The 16,158-nt window shown below is 46.6% G+C and overlaps 1 protein-coding gene across 3 annotated transcripts in view; it reads right to left on the bottom strand.

Moving 5' to 3' along the window:
• HIVEP3 (HIVEP zinc finger 3) overlaps positions 1 to 16,158 on the bottom strand; it is a 105,334-nt gene that overhangs the window by 66,558 nt on the left and 22,618 nt on the right. For 2 of the 3 annotated variants that reach the window (XM_065697898.1, XM_065697896.1), the window contains exon 3: positions 2,220 to 2,284. The exons of the other annotated variant lie outside the window; for it this stretch is intronic. The gene's annotated coding sequence lies outside the window, so the exon portion shown is untranslated. The remainder of the gene's footprint in view (positions 1 to 2,219; positions 2,285 to 16,158) is intronic. 3 annotated transcript variants of the gene reach the window in all.

The raw sequence follows: 16,158 nt of genomic DNA, 5'->3' as shown, positions 1-16,158 counted from the left end.
CCTGCTGCCTGCAGCAGCGAGCACAACCAGTCCGAAACCATCCACGCTACTTTCCACATATTTTTGACATTACTGGAAATGGTCCCTGGAATGGGAATGGCAAGAGATCATTCTCCCGGCTGGATGCGGTTACTCCAGATTGATACATCCCCAAGGAAAATTCAACAGTGCAAAATAAAGTGGCAGAAAAAAAAGGAAGTCACAGAATCACAGACTGGTTTGGGTCAGAAGGGATCTTCAAAAGGCATCTAGTCCAAACCCCCTGCAATGAGCAGGGACATCTTCAGCTAAACCAGGTTGCCCGGAACCACATCCAGCCTGGCCTTGAATATCTCCAGGGATGGTGCATCCACCACCTCTCCAGGCACCCTGTCCCAGTGTTTCAGCACCCTCACTGTAAAGAATTTCTTTCTCACATCCAGCCTGAATACCCCTCTCATAGTTTAAAACCATGACCCCTCGTCCTATTGCAACAGGCCCTGTTAAGATGTCCATCTTTCTTCCCTGTGAGCTTAGAGGCACCGTAGAAGAAGGGAACAAGATGCCTAATGCTGCTCTGCCCAGCTCAGATACAGCCTAGGGTAGCTAAAAGTGTCTCGCTGCATTACATCACGCAAGAGATCATATTCCTGCTGCTCACCCTCTTGCCTGATGCATCCCTCCAGCTGGCAGAAGTGAGGGATTGGTGTGGGTCAGGCTTCATAGAGGTGGCTCCTTCTGGATATGCGGTGGGACTAACGCTGGTGGGAAAACCTCCTCTTTTTCTTTTCTTCCTTATTGCCCTTCCAGTTTCTATTCTTCATCTCAGTCAAAACCTATCCTCAGATTCAGCCTTTTAATATTCATTACATTTTACCAGTTCTCCCCTTTGTTTCTCAGAAAAGGCACATCTTTTGTTTTTACTTTCATCCCTTCCCCTCATGACCTGAGGAGCTTCTTCTCCCTGTCGTGTTGTGCCTCTACTCGTTTTGCTCATCACTTTCACTTTGCATGCACTCTGCGCTGGGCTCCCTGTAGAGCAGCACAGCAGCAGCTAACATACAGCAAGGCAGCACATGGCTTTGGCACAACACAAGAATCACAGAATCAGCTAGGTTGGAAAGGACCTTCAAGATCATTAAGTCCAACCATTCCCTCAGGACTGTGGCAGTCCAAACACTACCTCACTCCTAGAGACAAATCTTTAAGGAAGAAGTCCCATGGATTTTACGGCACATGGTTTCCAGCTGCTAACTTTGCATGTCCGTGGCCAAATCCAAAGTACAGGCACTGAAACTGGGGATTCCAGCTATTATTTCTATTCAGACATCATTTCTTAGGGGTTTACTTGAGATGCAACTGAGTGAACATGAACAGAAATGCCTGTTTTGTTCACAGCGACAGAAACAAAGGGATCAATGACAAAATTCCTTCTGATTTTAATGGGATAAAAAATTTACCCTAAGGCCTGAGATAAAATGAATGGAAATGCTTTTTTAGAACGTCACAAGTGTTGGCATTTTGAATTACCGTATTACAGCTGAAACGAATCCCTGCATAGAGGCCTAAGCACACAGTCTCTCCCAATCCCAAACCTCAACTAAGTCTACCTAAAGAGTTTGAGGAAGAGCTGACCAGTGTCAAGCGTTAGGTTGATCCCTCTGTGACTATCAGCACCTCAATGCAGCCATCCACCCAAGTGAGCTCCTCACATCGGATTTTGGACTAAGACCCCCCGTAAATGGGAAGAGAAGTGCTGGGGTCTGCACCTGACATGGGAGCTCCTGGTGGGAACATCACTGAAAAGACACTCACTATGTTCCTCACTTCTTCCCCAAAACCTGCAACCCCATGCTTTATAAAGGCAGATAACGTGATGGCCAAAGCATGGGGTGGAAGCTAAAGGGCATTCTGCTACCTGGAGATCATGGTCTTTGCAACCAGCTCTCAACTGTAGCTTTGAACAACGGGGCAGATGCCACCTTAGACATTCAAAGTGAGTTATGACTCAGAGGGATTTACAATGCAAACAGTGGGCAGCAGCAGTAGATCTCCTGTCATTACCTCTTGTAACTCGACTCAGTATCACAAACGACTACTACAGCCAGGCAAAAGTTTATCAAAGAAAAGCAAAGGAAACCAAACAGAAACGCAGGTTCTGTTGCCAGGTTGAGTCCATTGCAAAGAGCAGTGCACACATCCAGGATAGGTCACAAGGGAAGAAAACAGGGATTACTTACAGTGGACTTGGTAGTCTGTAATTCTGACGGTGTCTCCCTTTTGTTTGCTCACGATTTAATTCAGTCTGTAAAAGAAACAGCCCGTTGGAGATGTAACGCGCATACATTAAAATGCCATCTCAGCAGTGAGCACACAGGACTTACATCAGGTGCCCTGATGGAGAGGATTGCTTGGTAACTGAAACAGTACACAAACTCAGTCCCAACAGCTGGAGAAGCCCTTGGTGACTGCATGCACCTCCTCTGGCACATTTATCTCAGTGGTGATGTGCACGCTCATAGTAAACACATTGCCATGGGCTATTCCTCCTCCTGGCCAAGTCTGCAAGGGAAACCACAGCCTGGCTGGTGTCAGCCATGGTCAGATGCAGAGCAGGCAAGGCAACAGCTCCACACTCGCACGTGGATTTCATGGCAGTTCAGATACTGAGTATTCAGATCAGCACACAGGTGCTGCAGCCCATCGTCCAGAGCTCGTATTTAGTCCCCAGTTTTGCATTTAGTTTGAAGTAAACCACTCAGTTCCTCCACATTTCATAGAATCATAGAACATTTAGGGGTGGAAAGGACCTTAAGCTCATTCAGTCCCACCCCACTGCCACAGGCAGGGACCCCTTCCACTGGAGCAGCTTGCTCCAAGCCCCTGTGTCCAACCTGGCCTTGAGCACTGCCAGGGATGGGGCAGCCACAGCTTCTCTGGGCACCCTGTGCCAGCGCCTCAGCACCCTCACAGGGAAGAGCTTCTGCCTAAGAGCTCAGCTCAGTCTCCCCTCGGGCAGGTTCAAGCCATTCCCCTTGGCCTGTCCCTACAGGCCCTGGTCCCAAGCCCCTCTCCAGATTTCCTGCAGCCCCTTCAGGCACTGGAGCTGCTCTAAGGTCTCCCCTTCAGGAGCCTTCTCCAGGCTGAACCAGCCCAGCTCTCTAAGCCTGGCTACAGAACAGGGATGCTCCAGCCCTCGCAGCATCTCTGTGGACTCGCTCCACATCCCTCTTAAGTTGGGGGCTCAGAGTTTTATTCTTGCTCAGTGGCAACCGATTGTTAGAAAATAAATGATTAAAAACATAATAAAAAAGTGGGGGTTTTTCTTTAAGAAACATCAACTTTGTTTTAAAACCACAGACTCCTGCATTTACCAACACGATTCACACGTTTGATTCTTAAACCCATATCACACATGCAACATCTGCTGAGTTGCTGTGGACCTGCAGGGGGAAGAAGGCAAATCCAGCGCTAAAGTCCAGTGACTTGGGTTCAATTCCCACATCAGTTACACATTTCCTGTGTGAAACTGGGCAAGTCAGATCATCTGTGGGACGAGTTACTCCCCGTTTCTAAACTAGGGATACTTCCTTCTTTCACAGATGTGCTGTGAGTCATCCGTTAATGTCAGTCAGACCCTCGGATACTACGGGAAGGGAGAGACTCACAGAGATAAACAGGGATCTGTGTAACTAGAAACAGATGGGAAGGCATCCAGGGGACTTTCTCTGCTCATTGAAAAGTCTAGGATGTGATGCTGTGCTTAGTAACTTTCCCTTATACCCCACATTGTATCAGCAACTTCCCTTCTCACCTTTCCAGGCACCAAAGGGCACCCGTAGCCGCACCACGAGGAAAGCAAACAAAGAAAAGCAGCTCTCATTTCGCCAGCAAGGCATGTGCAATGGGTTAATCTAATTCATAACTTAAAACAGTTTCTCCAGAAAAGCGTTTGAGTCGGAACAGAGTAATTATTGCAAAATCTGCATATTTTAGAGCTAAATATTCCCAGAAATATCACCATTGAAACTGGAAGGAAAAACAAAAACGAAGCAGCAAGCACTGTGCAGCTTAGGAAGCATCCCCAGCACAGCAGAGATCCTCAGACCATGAACAAACAACAGCTGAGAGCTCCCTTCCTAATGCTAACACTCACAAATGCAGAAGATACAGCAGTTTCTTCCTACCTTGAAGGTCAACACCCAGCTCTGCATCCTTTGGTAACAGTTTTAAGGCAGACCCAGCTCTCGCACACAGCCTCACGCTCGCTGCCTGGACCAGCTCTCGGCTGTTCCATTTCCATCATTAAGAGCAGCAGGGATTTGAAGCCAGGCTGCTGCAGACATGGAAGGGCATGCCAATATATCACTCATATTCCAGAGGGTTTGTTGGGTGTTTTTTACATTGTTAATGAAACTAATCCTGTTTTCTTGCTACCAAAACTCAAGAAACCCAAGTTCCCTTCAAGTGTTCAAGCTGACCCTCAAGAACCATTCAACGCTTGTGACTATGAAGAGGGATTCTGTGCATCACCGCCACATCTCCTCCTCAGGATTGCAGAAATCTCTGCTGCTTTCACTTCTCACATACTCATTGGCGTAAGAAAGTCATTAGTTTTGAAACTACTGCTGCATAATGATGCTTTCAAAATCCATCTGAATTGAACACTCCAGACCTGCCAAACCAAGAGTGGGAAGCCAGCTATCGGCAAGATGGTGATTCTGTCCAAGGTAACATGTCTTGCATACAGCTAAAGCAGTAATCGCCTTTCCCCAATAATATGTTCCCCCTGCTGAGACTTATGGTTAAACTCATGTATTGAGAAACCTTCCAAAACGTTTGTACATAGTTTCAAGCCACAGGAGAGAGGGAAAAAAAAAGAAAGGAAGGGACAACCACAGTTCAGATGGAGTTTATGACTTGTGCTCAATCTCATAATTGCAGGGTGAATCAGTGGGGAATGAGGTTTTAGTCAATACCACACTGCCTTGGTCTCATGGGCAGCAAGCTTTGTAGAGATCAGCTGAAAATGGTTTCCCCTTGACTCTCCCCTGACTTATTGATGAACCTCACCTCAGAGACTGCCTTGCCTTTCTTCTATGGATGCACACAGCCACGTCCGGACGGTCGTGCACTCTAGTCACTGCACACTGCCTGCTCACATCTTCATTTGCCTGGTGCAAAAGCCAAGTGGACAATGGAGAGTGGAGGTATAACACAAAACCCAGGCAGATATAGGGAGTGTCACAGATTATTTTGCTGTGTGAGAAGCAGAATCTTGCTTCAAGATGAAGCTCAGCCTTCTGCAGAGAGCAGACACAAAGCCCAGACACTGATTCGGAGCGAGGTCCTTCCATGTCACTGGCCCTCAGGGTCAGAAAATTGATGCTGGTTCCTTTTATTGACTGGTGTAAGAGTTGCCTCAGTTGCTCTGCAGTTGGAGGGTGGAGGGTTGCATCTGCAGCTAGTCACTGCCCTGCTCCTCCTGCCCTGAGGAACTGACTCCTCGCACTGTCTGGTGAACTCAAGGGCTGGGACGGAGCAGAAGGAAGTGCACTACGGGAAGTTGAACAAAGACAGATGAACCACAACGGAGGTCAGGCTGACAAAGTGTTAAGAAACAGATAACAGGCCAACTTTCAGACATCACACTCGGTGCTGTCTTCTCATAGCAGGCTCCAGTTTGAAAAGGCCTGTAAGCAGCTGCTGGGGTGAGGAGGGAATCCCACCCAGCCCCATGGCCCCCTTGCAGCAAGCTTGGTCTGCAGATCAGAGCATGGGCCATGAGGTTGCTGTTTTGCATGTGTAGGTGTCTGGGCTCACTGCACATATCTTATCAAGCCCTATGCAAATACACACTAGACCCAGAACCACGCTGCAGGCGGGGTGCCTCATCTGCCTTTGATGTGCATCGCAGTAACCCAGCAGTGATTTTAGCACTCGGTGGGGAAAAAAAAAGGACCCCAAATCAACTACCAAAATGGAAAGAAGCTTGTCTCAGCACTTTGTGTGTTTCATTTCAGCCTGCAATGATACACAGCAAGTGCCAGGCCCTGGCTCCTACTCGCACATCTGGACTGTGCTGTCCAGAAGGGACCAATTTGGAACCTCTTCTCTTGTTTACTTCAGGAGAACAATTAATGGAGTAAGGGTTACCCAGCAGGCAAGCCTGCAGCTACTAAATTAGATGCTCAGTTAATCACTATGCAAAAGAGTACTGAATGACAGAAAAGAGGCAGCAGCAGCAAGGAAGTCATGACTGTGCGTAACAATGAAATTCATTTCCAGTCCTTGCAGAGCATTCTCCAGTGTTCCATACACAGATTTTACCACCCATGATTTAGACCCCACAGCCGACGATGTAACTCCTGTATGGTTTTGCTTCATAAGGATGCAGTTGGTTACTGCAGGGGTTGAAGCCATTGCACAACAGGGAAAATAAGGATTTTTGGTAGATTTAACAAGTGTAAGACAGGCTACTTGTGGCTGATTGCAGAAGTGACCAGGAATGAAGGACTGATAGAGGGTTCAGGCCGGAAGGCGCTGCCTTGGCCATACGTATGTGCTGTGTAACATCCTGCAGCATGGAGAACGCATCCTTCTGCCTGCCCTCAGAATGTACTTGCGGGACGTAGCTGGGTCACTGATGTTGCCTGCAGGGCACAGCAGGTTTGTAGGATTGAACAAAACCAAATGAGGACTTTGAAGACAATGAAACCAATTAAAAGAAACCTTTAACATGCAAATTCCATCTCTGCTCCTTGATAATTTTACTCTTTGAGCTATTACATAAACTGCTTTTTGTCTCGTCAACAATAAAGCAGAAGCAATTAAGCAAAATGCAATAAAACTTAAGCCAAATAAAATTAAAACAGACTCCAAGATTATTGTATAAACTCACTAAAACGACGAAGTGATCTTTCAAGCCGACATCACAAAAAGCTTCCAGTTTGCATTGGATATAGAAGCAAGAAAAAGAAATACTATGGAAAACATCTCCACGCAAACATCTCTCACTGGGAGGGAAGCTTTCTGGTGGCTGCGAGCTGCATTATCATTTATCCCCATGCAGAATTACAGTCCAAGCCCACAATAAGGCTCCCTCTCTTTGTACAGGCTTAGCAAAATGGGGCAATGAAGCATCCACTCCTGAATGTATTTGCACCTCTGCTCGTATCTATATAGATAGACACCGAACTATGCAACAACACAATGTTTAATCAACTAGGGAGGGACATAGAGGTGTTGGAGCAAGCCCAGGAGAGGCTACAGAGATGCTGCAAGGGCTGGAGCAGCTCTGCTCTGGAGACAGGTTGAGAGAGCTGGGCTGGGTCAGCCTGGAGAAGAGAAGGCTCCTGAAGGGGAGACCTTAGAGCAGCTCCCAGTGCTCCAGATCATGACCTGCCAGGTGGGTAATCCCCGCTGCTGCGAGAAGATTGCATCACTTCAGGTCATCACCTCACCGGCTCTCACTGGCTACATCAGGATCTGGAGGACGTTGGTATTTCGCTAGGAGGTCCGCAGGGAAATCCAGGCTGCCCTAACCACGAGGAGCAGCTACGCCACGGCCCCCAGGCGGGGAGGTTGATGGTAGTTTGTGACTGAAATCCGAGGACCGATCATTAAGGATCCCATAAGCCCTTCTGGGCAACCACAGCCTGAAGTTCCCACACTGCTGGACAGGAGGTTTTTCTTTGCTGCCTGCCCTGCGGTACTGTGCAAGGCTGCTGCATGCTCTCATCCAGCTGCCCTCTCTCCCTCCATGGTATTCCAGCACTGGAAGTGATGCACTGAATTAACCAAGTTCCTAAGTGCCCTAAGGATAGGAAATACTATAGAAATACAAATACATCATTAATTCTCTGAGTTAGGATGATGCAAAAGCAGGATGCAGATGGGGAAATCACTGCATCTGAGCACAGCCCCTGATGAGAAAAACAAAAATACATCAGATCTTCCTAAGTAGTGTGTTACTTTCTGAACACAACAGCAAGACACAACACTGTATTATGCCAGTCTCTATCTTATTTAGCCAAATACAAAGAAGAGATATTGAAAGTGACAGTGAAAAAAACCATGGAACCTCAGTGAAAATATTTCCAAAAGGAAAACCTCCCTCACTGATTCAGGACCAAAGACAACAGGGTTTTTCCTATCCTCAATGAAAAGACAGACAGAAAGAAGAGAAAATGGTCCCTTTATTCCCGACAAGCAAAACCAGAGTTTCTGATCCTATCACCAGGCTGGCAATCTCCTGTTTACAGAAACAGCCTTGACTCACTGGGACCGTATTCTGAAAGTCATTTCTCTTTTGTCACATAACTGAAATGGGGAAAAGAGCAGATTACACACACGGAAGCAAGCACCTGCGTGTCCCCAGTGCCACCCTCATCCTGAGGAGCTTCCTCGATAAAGACTTTGCCGTGTTTTCCTTATGTGGCAGGGGAATTGGTACAAGAGGCAGTTTCATTTACACAACTTTTCCCAAGGCAAATGTTTTCTCAAGGCAACGTGGAGCTGCTGAAACACCACGCACTGAGCTGAGCAGATGGAAGCAGAACCAGCTGCTAGAGATGGTGCAGCTCGTACAGCTCCTCCTCCCCAGCAACGTGTCCCCAGACCTCACTTCGAAGGATAATATCTATCCTGCAGATGTCTGCGCACACGCACACAGATCTGAGCATCCCTGAGTTCAAATGACAAGCTGAACAGCTCTGGGCAAGCAGCTACAAAGGGTGTGAAGACACGTCAGTGTTGGAAGACCCTGGTGTTCCTCACACCAAAAGCATGGGGGTTCAGAGGGAGATGTCCCATTTTCGAGCTCTCATACGGCCCGTAGAGGCCAGGCAAGTCACAAAAACCACAGAACTCATTTTAAATCAAGATCTATGTTTAAGAGGAGAGAAAGAAAAACCATGGCTGAGTTTGGAGGGAACATTGTCAGCTTTGTAGGAAGAAAAGACTCAAGTCTGGGCAGTGTTTGCTTCCTTGTCATCACAAGCTTTACAAAACTCCCTTGTATGCACATACAAAGATATACCTTATGCCAGTGAAACGAAGCAGCATTTAATGAGAACCAGAATGTGTTTTGGTTAATTTCCAGGTGATTGGCCTCTTATTAACAGATTGTTCTTGCAGATGAATGCAAATATTTACACAGGGACCCCATGGGCTCTGTGTCCATCTAGTCTGGTTTTTCCCCTCGTAAACCTGTTCCTCAGGAATCCACAGCACTGGCACTCACTTAGGGCATGAGAGAAAATCCAGAGCTGGGTTTTCCACCTCTTCACCACCCCAAACAGGATCATCCTCCGCACCAGGGAGTCTCGCCTCCACTTTCTAAATCCTACTGGATTAAAGTTATCAATCAAAAATTCCCCATCTCCGATTGCCACACAGGGCTACAGTGAGACCGAATATTCACTTTGGCATCTGCTGCTTCCAATGGACTGTAGTGCCTCACACTAAACCATGTCACCCAAGGCTCTGTCCAACCTGGCCTTGAACACTGCCAGCGATGGAGCATTCACCACTTCTTTGGGCAAATGAGGGCCTCACCACCCTCACAGGGAAGAACTTCTTCCTCATCTCTAATCTGAACTTCCCTTCAGTTTAAGCCCATCACCCCTTGTCCTATCGCTACAGTGATATATGCTGTTATCATAGCCACCAACCAGATAAACTATCCTAACATATCAAAGCCGTAAGCAAAATGACATCTTAATATAGATCAGGAGAACAAGACCACTTCAGTGACACAAAGCTCCACTTTCTAATCCTAATAGACTTCTGGAATCTGTTTCTAATAGCAAATGAATTAAGAATCAGCCAATTATGTGTACCTTTATTACGATGAATCTAATGAAATAAAGTGTGAACTTCTGTTTAATCAGAAATGAGCTCACACTGCTGAGCAGAGACACTTCTAAGATATCTTTCGGCACTTCACAACTGAGCTCATCAGGGCTTTGAGTTGGAATGGCATTAAGGCAACGATATGGAGGTCAAATAGGAAAGATTTCCAGGGAAACGGATGTTTTTCAAAGCATGGTCCCACATCCCTAACAAAGAAGGTGGATCTATCCTTGTGCATAGTCATGCAGGAAATCTGAGATCATATTCCTTCTGCTTAACGCTTAGGGCTCAACAGCAATTAGTTAGGCTTCAAACTGTTTATTTGGTGATATTTAAAAAGAATTTAAATGCATTTGGCAAGAAAAAATGGACCAAGATTTTCATTAACACTTCCAATTTTGGTTTTTTTTTTTCTTTAAAAGCAGGTTACTTTCTTGTAAGATATTAAAATAACAGCCATTAAACCTGCAGAGAACCCAGATCCAGAAATCACTTGTGTGCCTCCTGCTTTGCAAAGCCTCAAGAGGAAGAATGCTTCAAAAAACCCCTCTGAAGATGAACTGATTAAACAGCTAAGAGACCACAAAACCCCTCAGTGTCTGAATGCAAGCAAGAAATCCTCTGGTCAAAGATCACAACCAGCTATATACATCTGAATGTTTGATTAAGTGGCTCCTTTAAAAGAACCAAACAAAACAACCTTCAAACTGACATCTTTTGGCTAAATGGATTCCCACCCACATTCACCTCTCCTCCTGACCAAGCCTTATCAGCGTGAGAAATAACAGGAGGAGTTTATGAGAGTCCTGCCACCCTGATTTTTGTCCAGATGCTTCGGTTACATCTCGCACTCCTCACACGTGGATTCACAATGGGCTCTGCTGGCACGTCCCAGAGAAACAACCAGATTTTGCAAAACACCATCAACAAAGCACAGCACTAAACCAGCAACAGGGCTACTGAAAACAAACCACAACTACCTCCACCTTAACACAAAGCCCACCTCGATTATCCATAACAAGCTGGCTTTGCTGGGTCCAAGGACTGCCTGCTAAAACTGCTATAGAAGCACCGGGTGTTATAATAAGACTTCTCTCTCTGTCTTCTCCTCAATCTGCAAAACAATGTTTGTAGATGAGGCAAGTCTGGAATTGCCTCCAGCCTCTTTAGGAAAGGTTAAAAAGAGAGATATATTAAGAAAATAAATCTATTACAGGGCCAGAATTCCTGCTTTATGCCTGAGCATTCTCAGGCAAACAAAAAGAATAGCTACAGGCCTTGACAGGAATGGAGCCAACCATTTACTGGTGTAGGTCTGGTTTATGACTGCTGTCACTGCAGACACCACTCACTGGCTGTAGGCAGCAGATAGCAGAGGCTGTCTTTCATCTGCTCAGCAGCTGAACAGGGCAGTTATGTCAGGACAAGTATAAAACAGTGGGGGACAGGTTCAGAAAAGGTGTTGGATGAGGTTTCTGCATGCCCCTGAAGAGGTAGCTCCAGTCACGTCTTGTTAACAAGGCGAAGGCAGAGATCCCCCGTTAATGTACGAAACAGCGAGACCAGGTTTGGAGGAAGTTCCTGTATTTAAATAGACCAGTTGACATAGTGGGAAACACCCAGACGAGCTTTCAGCCACACCAGCCCTGTTGCAAGTCAATAACACTGCAACTTCTGCAAGAGCAAGTCATTAAATGAGCGCCGTCGGGGTGGGCAAATGAGGCGCAGCAGGACAGAACTCCCCTGCGGCTTGATGTGAAAGGGCAGGTAGCTATGGGATCTGCTGCTTGCCCCTTGCTTTGCACAGCAGCCTGCAGAGCAGTAATCCTCCCTGCATGCTTCCTTTTGGTTGCAGCCTGTGCTCTGGGTGCATGGGGTGTGCCCCGCAGCGGGCGACAGGATGTGGTCCCACGCCTCCTGTGCACTCTGCCTGCTGGTGTGCAACATACATCACCCTGAGGGCTCAGAAACCCTGCAGAGGAACACGCCAAGAAGGTTGCTAAGATTTCCCCCCAACTCCTCCACCACCTCTTCAGCCGACCACAAGCTACCCAGGAGATTCTCCCCTCCGCTTCCAGGTTGCGGCGAGTGAAGAGCATCTCTCTGCACACCTCCCAGCACACGCACGCTGCATCACCTATGGCTCCTCCGCCGTGCTGGGCTGCACACCAGAAGGTGGTGCTGCAAGAATGGTGTAGAACCAATTGCCTGACCTGAGCTGGGGTGGAAGATGCTGAATCATCCTTCGGGCTTCATCAGGCCTCACTGCCTACCAGACCTGCTCACCAGAAACCTAGAGGGTCCAAAGCTGAAGGAACCCAAGCAATTAATTGGCCATTTGGGTAGAAACCCTCTACTGAGAAACATGAAATTATGACCTCAGTTTTCTGCTTTGCAAAATGCTCCTCTTTGAGCCTCTTGCATTCACTCATGAACAACAGGATTATGGGGGAGGAAAGCCATAAATATGGCCCTGCTTTGGTCGCAGAGAGAGGATGCTTGGGCAGACAAACAGCATTCTGACCACACCCCCAAAATAAGAGAAACACGTCTTTTTTCTCTTCCTTTTCTCCTAAAAGTCAGTTTGGAAGATGCTGTTCCTGCCCACAGCCAAAGGATGTGGCATTCTTACAACCAAAACTGGAGTTTAAGAGAAGGGTCCCCAGAAATACCACTAATAATAAAAAAGATCATTCAAAACAAGAGGGAAATTGAAGTTTGGATGCAAAAGCGTTAAATTAAAACTATATGAAGTGCATGATAGATGCACAAGAGCTTATTTGTTTTCACAGTGAGCTGCTGCACAGCTCACAAACCAAATACTATGACCTGTGGGGGCTTGAGGGCTCCATGGGCTATTCTGTGATGCCACATCCTAACACCAATGAACTGGTGTGCAGTTAGACTAGCATTTGACTTGGCAGTTCCTATTCTTAGCCTGAGCCTGAACAGCAAACAACATTCATGCTCACATTTGGGGGGTATTGCAAGATACAGGATTGCAGACTGTAGTCAAGGCCCTTGATATTTCAGAGTAAGCATTTCCAGGAAGATTAAAAGGGTCTTCAGAGATCCTCAAATGTTAAGACCAGAAGACAGCATGATAAATGATAAAGCCTGACCTCCTGCTAAACACAGGCTGCAGAACCTCTCAGGCATTTCTACATCAAGCTTATTACTTGCCCTTGAGCTCCAGTATCTCTCAAGAAAACAGAAAACAGTCTTGATTTAAAGACTACAAATGGTGGTAGAAGCAGCAGTGCTCACCAAAGATGTTCCAGTGATTGATTTCCTCTCTTCTAAGATTCTGTTCCTTCTTTCTATGCTTACTTTGTCGAGGTTCACTGCCTGAACTTCAATGAGAAATACCCTGACTATCACAAGCCAAGAATGCATCTTTGTGGGCCCTTCCTAAAACCAGCCATAGATGTTGTAATTCCCCACCTACAATTACTATTTGAGATCTATTTGGGGGAAGAGAAACATATTTTAAATTTTAGACCTTACACAAACCAAAACACAGCGGATTCTTGGAAACGTGCCTCTTTTCAATCAGCCTCCTATACATCTTACACAAACTTGCTGGCTGCAACTGGTTTTGAGGGCTGCAGAGGCTGACTGTGACACTGTGGGAGCCAGAAACCATCGCTATTTTCTCTGGTCCTGGAGACACTATGGTGCTGAAAGTCAAAGGGGAATAAAAAAGGCATACTTCTATCCTTTGCAAGCTAGTTGATATTTCAATACCCACATCTGGCTATCCACCAATGACAAAATTCATAGTGGGTTTTGTGTTTTTTTTTTTTTTTTGTAGCACCAAAATTTTTTAAATGTTATTCTTAAATACTGAAAAAAAAGGAAAAAAAAGGAAAAAAAAAAAAAAAGAAATGGATTATTTTATTCTTAGCAACGGCAGGGCTTCATAACCACAGAGTGCACAGCACCCAAGACTCAAAGTTCAACGCAACGCAACCATCAGCCCCTGCAGTTTCCCTCTTAGCTCCCCAGTGCCCTGCTGGAGGCCTGGGTATGCGGGCTGTTGCTTTTAAAGCCCTGTTCCAGTTCCTTAAAGCAACAATAAATCTGCAGGCCTATTATAGCAATTTAAAAAGTAAACCTAAGAGGGAAGCAAATTTGGTAGCTGCTCCATCTGGCTGGCAGATCGAACCGAGCTGAGCTGCACCCCGTGGTTTAGGAGGGACTCAAAGCAAGGTCAGACACCAAGCCCAGCTCCAGAGCTGCTTCCCCCAGCAGCACGGAGGAACTGGTTTACTAGAAGACGCTGTATAAATATTTTGCTGAGCTGCAAAAGGAGGAAGCTTCCCCAGCCCCGGGCTGACTTGTGTCATGATGAGTTCCCAGGCACAATGCTCAATGAATGCTATTATATGAAAGGGTGTTTATTTCACATTGCCAGAACACACAATCCCGTGTCTTACCCGACGGCCCTGCAGGCTGCCACGGAGAAACTCCTCTCCAAAAGAGAATGGGACGTTTATGTTGGGATTAACACTTTGGCGGCGGCAATGGGACTTCCCCCAGTCCCTGCACTGCTTCAGCCCCTGACCAAGCAGCACTGGGGGCACAAACGTTACCACTGACACTCCCCCATATCCAGTGAGCCAATTAAACCTCTTCATTCCAGCACAGACAGGGGAGATCGGGGCTTTTCCCACTTGTTCGCTGGTTTCATTATCTCAGCCGCTCGCTGGCTTCGATGCTCTGCAGATGATCTTATTCCCACCACCGAGGGCAACGCAAGGAACAAACTTGTCTGAAAGGGCTGCACTGTAGTGCTGGGCAGATCTAATCAGCAGCTGAAGGGGGTTTATTTCCCTGGGGTATTTCATTTGCACTCCAATTGTCGTTTCCTTAATGAAGACAGATGAAGGAAACACCAGGTTAAGAAGCCCGTATCCTTGCAAGTAAAAACAATACGCCTCTGCTCAGCCCCAGCAAAGGTCCTGCCTTGCATGCTTTTGCCTTGATAACAATTGGGATTTTCTTTAACTGTTTCTGCACTGGGGTCACTCCTCTCTTTGAGGCAGCCATTCCTGAAATGCACAGTAAATAAAATCAGAATTAGGCCTGGCGTGACCCTCTGCTCCTATCCCTATGGCCAGTTTGAAACTTAACACATCTCTAACAGCTTGGTTTAGCCCAGGATCCCCAGTGCAACACCAGTGAATCCTAGACGGCCTCACAAAAATAGAAGTGCATCGTTCCTGTATTACAGCTGAAACACAGGATCCTGAAGAAGTGTTGCAAGACAAGCCAGTGTCAGAGCTTAGCCCAGACGTCCTGTTTTGCCTCCTTTCATCATGATAAGCTTCTCTTTTTCCATTCTAAAGAACCATGCTTTAAGCAAGCAATGATATTTTCCTCCCACTTCCCATGCTGCAATCTTTCCCTTGAATTAGGTGATGGATCCTCATCACTTCTTCCAGGAAGACAAGAGGATCACTACTTCATTGCAACGTGCTGCAGGTTAATATCATCACAGAAAGCTCTAGGAAGCAAGAGGTTTTGAGGGTTTAGAGCTCTGAAATTCATATGAGAAGGAGAGGAGGTGGAAGATTACAGACTAGCACCCAATTCTCTGACACCAAGAGCGCTTTGACATCAAAGAGAACAGGATCCGATTGTGGGTTTATGTACATCATCATACAACCTTGCATTTCTTTGATCTGCTTTCCTGTTGTTTAGCAGTGAGACGTGCGCATCACCACATGGCCAGGAGTTCTTGGCCATTTGTGGTACACAAGGATACCAGTACAGTCACCGCTTTAAGTAATAGCTCTCCTCTGTGTCTCCCCAGCAAGGAAGCTGTTTCCCCCAAGATGTTGGGATATTCATTGGCAGTGCGGGAAGGCAGAGGCATCTTCTGCTCTCTAGATACTTCTGTGATGCCCTGCTCCACCTCCTCACCCAGTATCTCTGGCTCTTCTACTTCTTCCCTGTAGCTCCGAGCACATGCAACAAGTTTTATATCTCCGCCTTATTTCCCAGAGGAACCATCTCATTCCCCATTACTTCCCTTAGTCATTATTTCTCATTCGATGTGACAACGCATCAACTCTCCAAAGCACTGTGGGACACTGTCCACATACAGAATGTGCTGTATTAGCTACCAAACACCTCCAGAAGAAAAACCTGGTCCAGAGTTTAATGTGACATTTCAGCCTTAGGGGCAAAGCCAGCTACCGTAGAGCTAATCAGAAAAGTCCTCATGGCCACATAGACCTTTCTGTATGATCAGCAACTCACCTCTGTTGCTTCACTCCAGGGTAAAGGTAGGAATGCTCAACTCTCTATGAATCATTC

Source organism: Lathamus discolor, chromosome 18 (genome assembly GCF_037157495.1).
Source record: "Lathamus discolor isolate bLatDis1 chromosome 18, bLatDis1.hap1, whole genome shotgun sequence".
Lineage (NCBI taxonomy): Eukaryota > Metazoa > Chordata > Aves > Psittaciformes > Psittacidae > Lathamus > Lathamus discolor.
The sequence above is the reverse complement of the archived record's forward strand: the minus strand, read 5'-3'. Positions and strand labels throughout refer to the sequence as shown.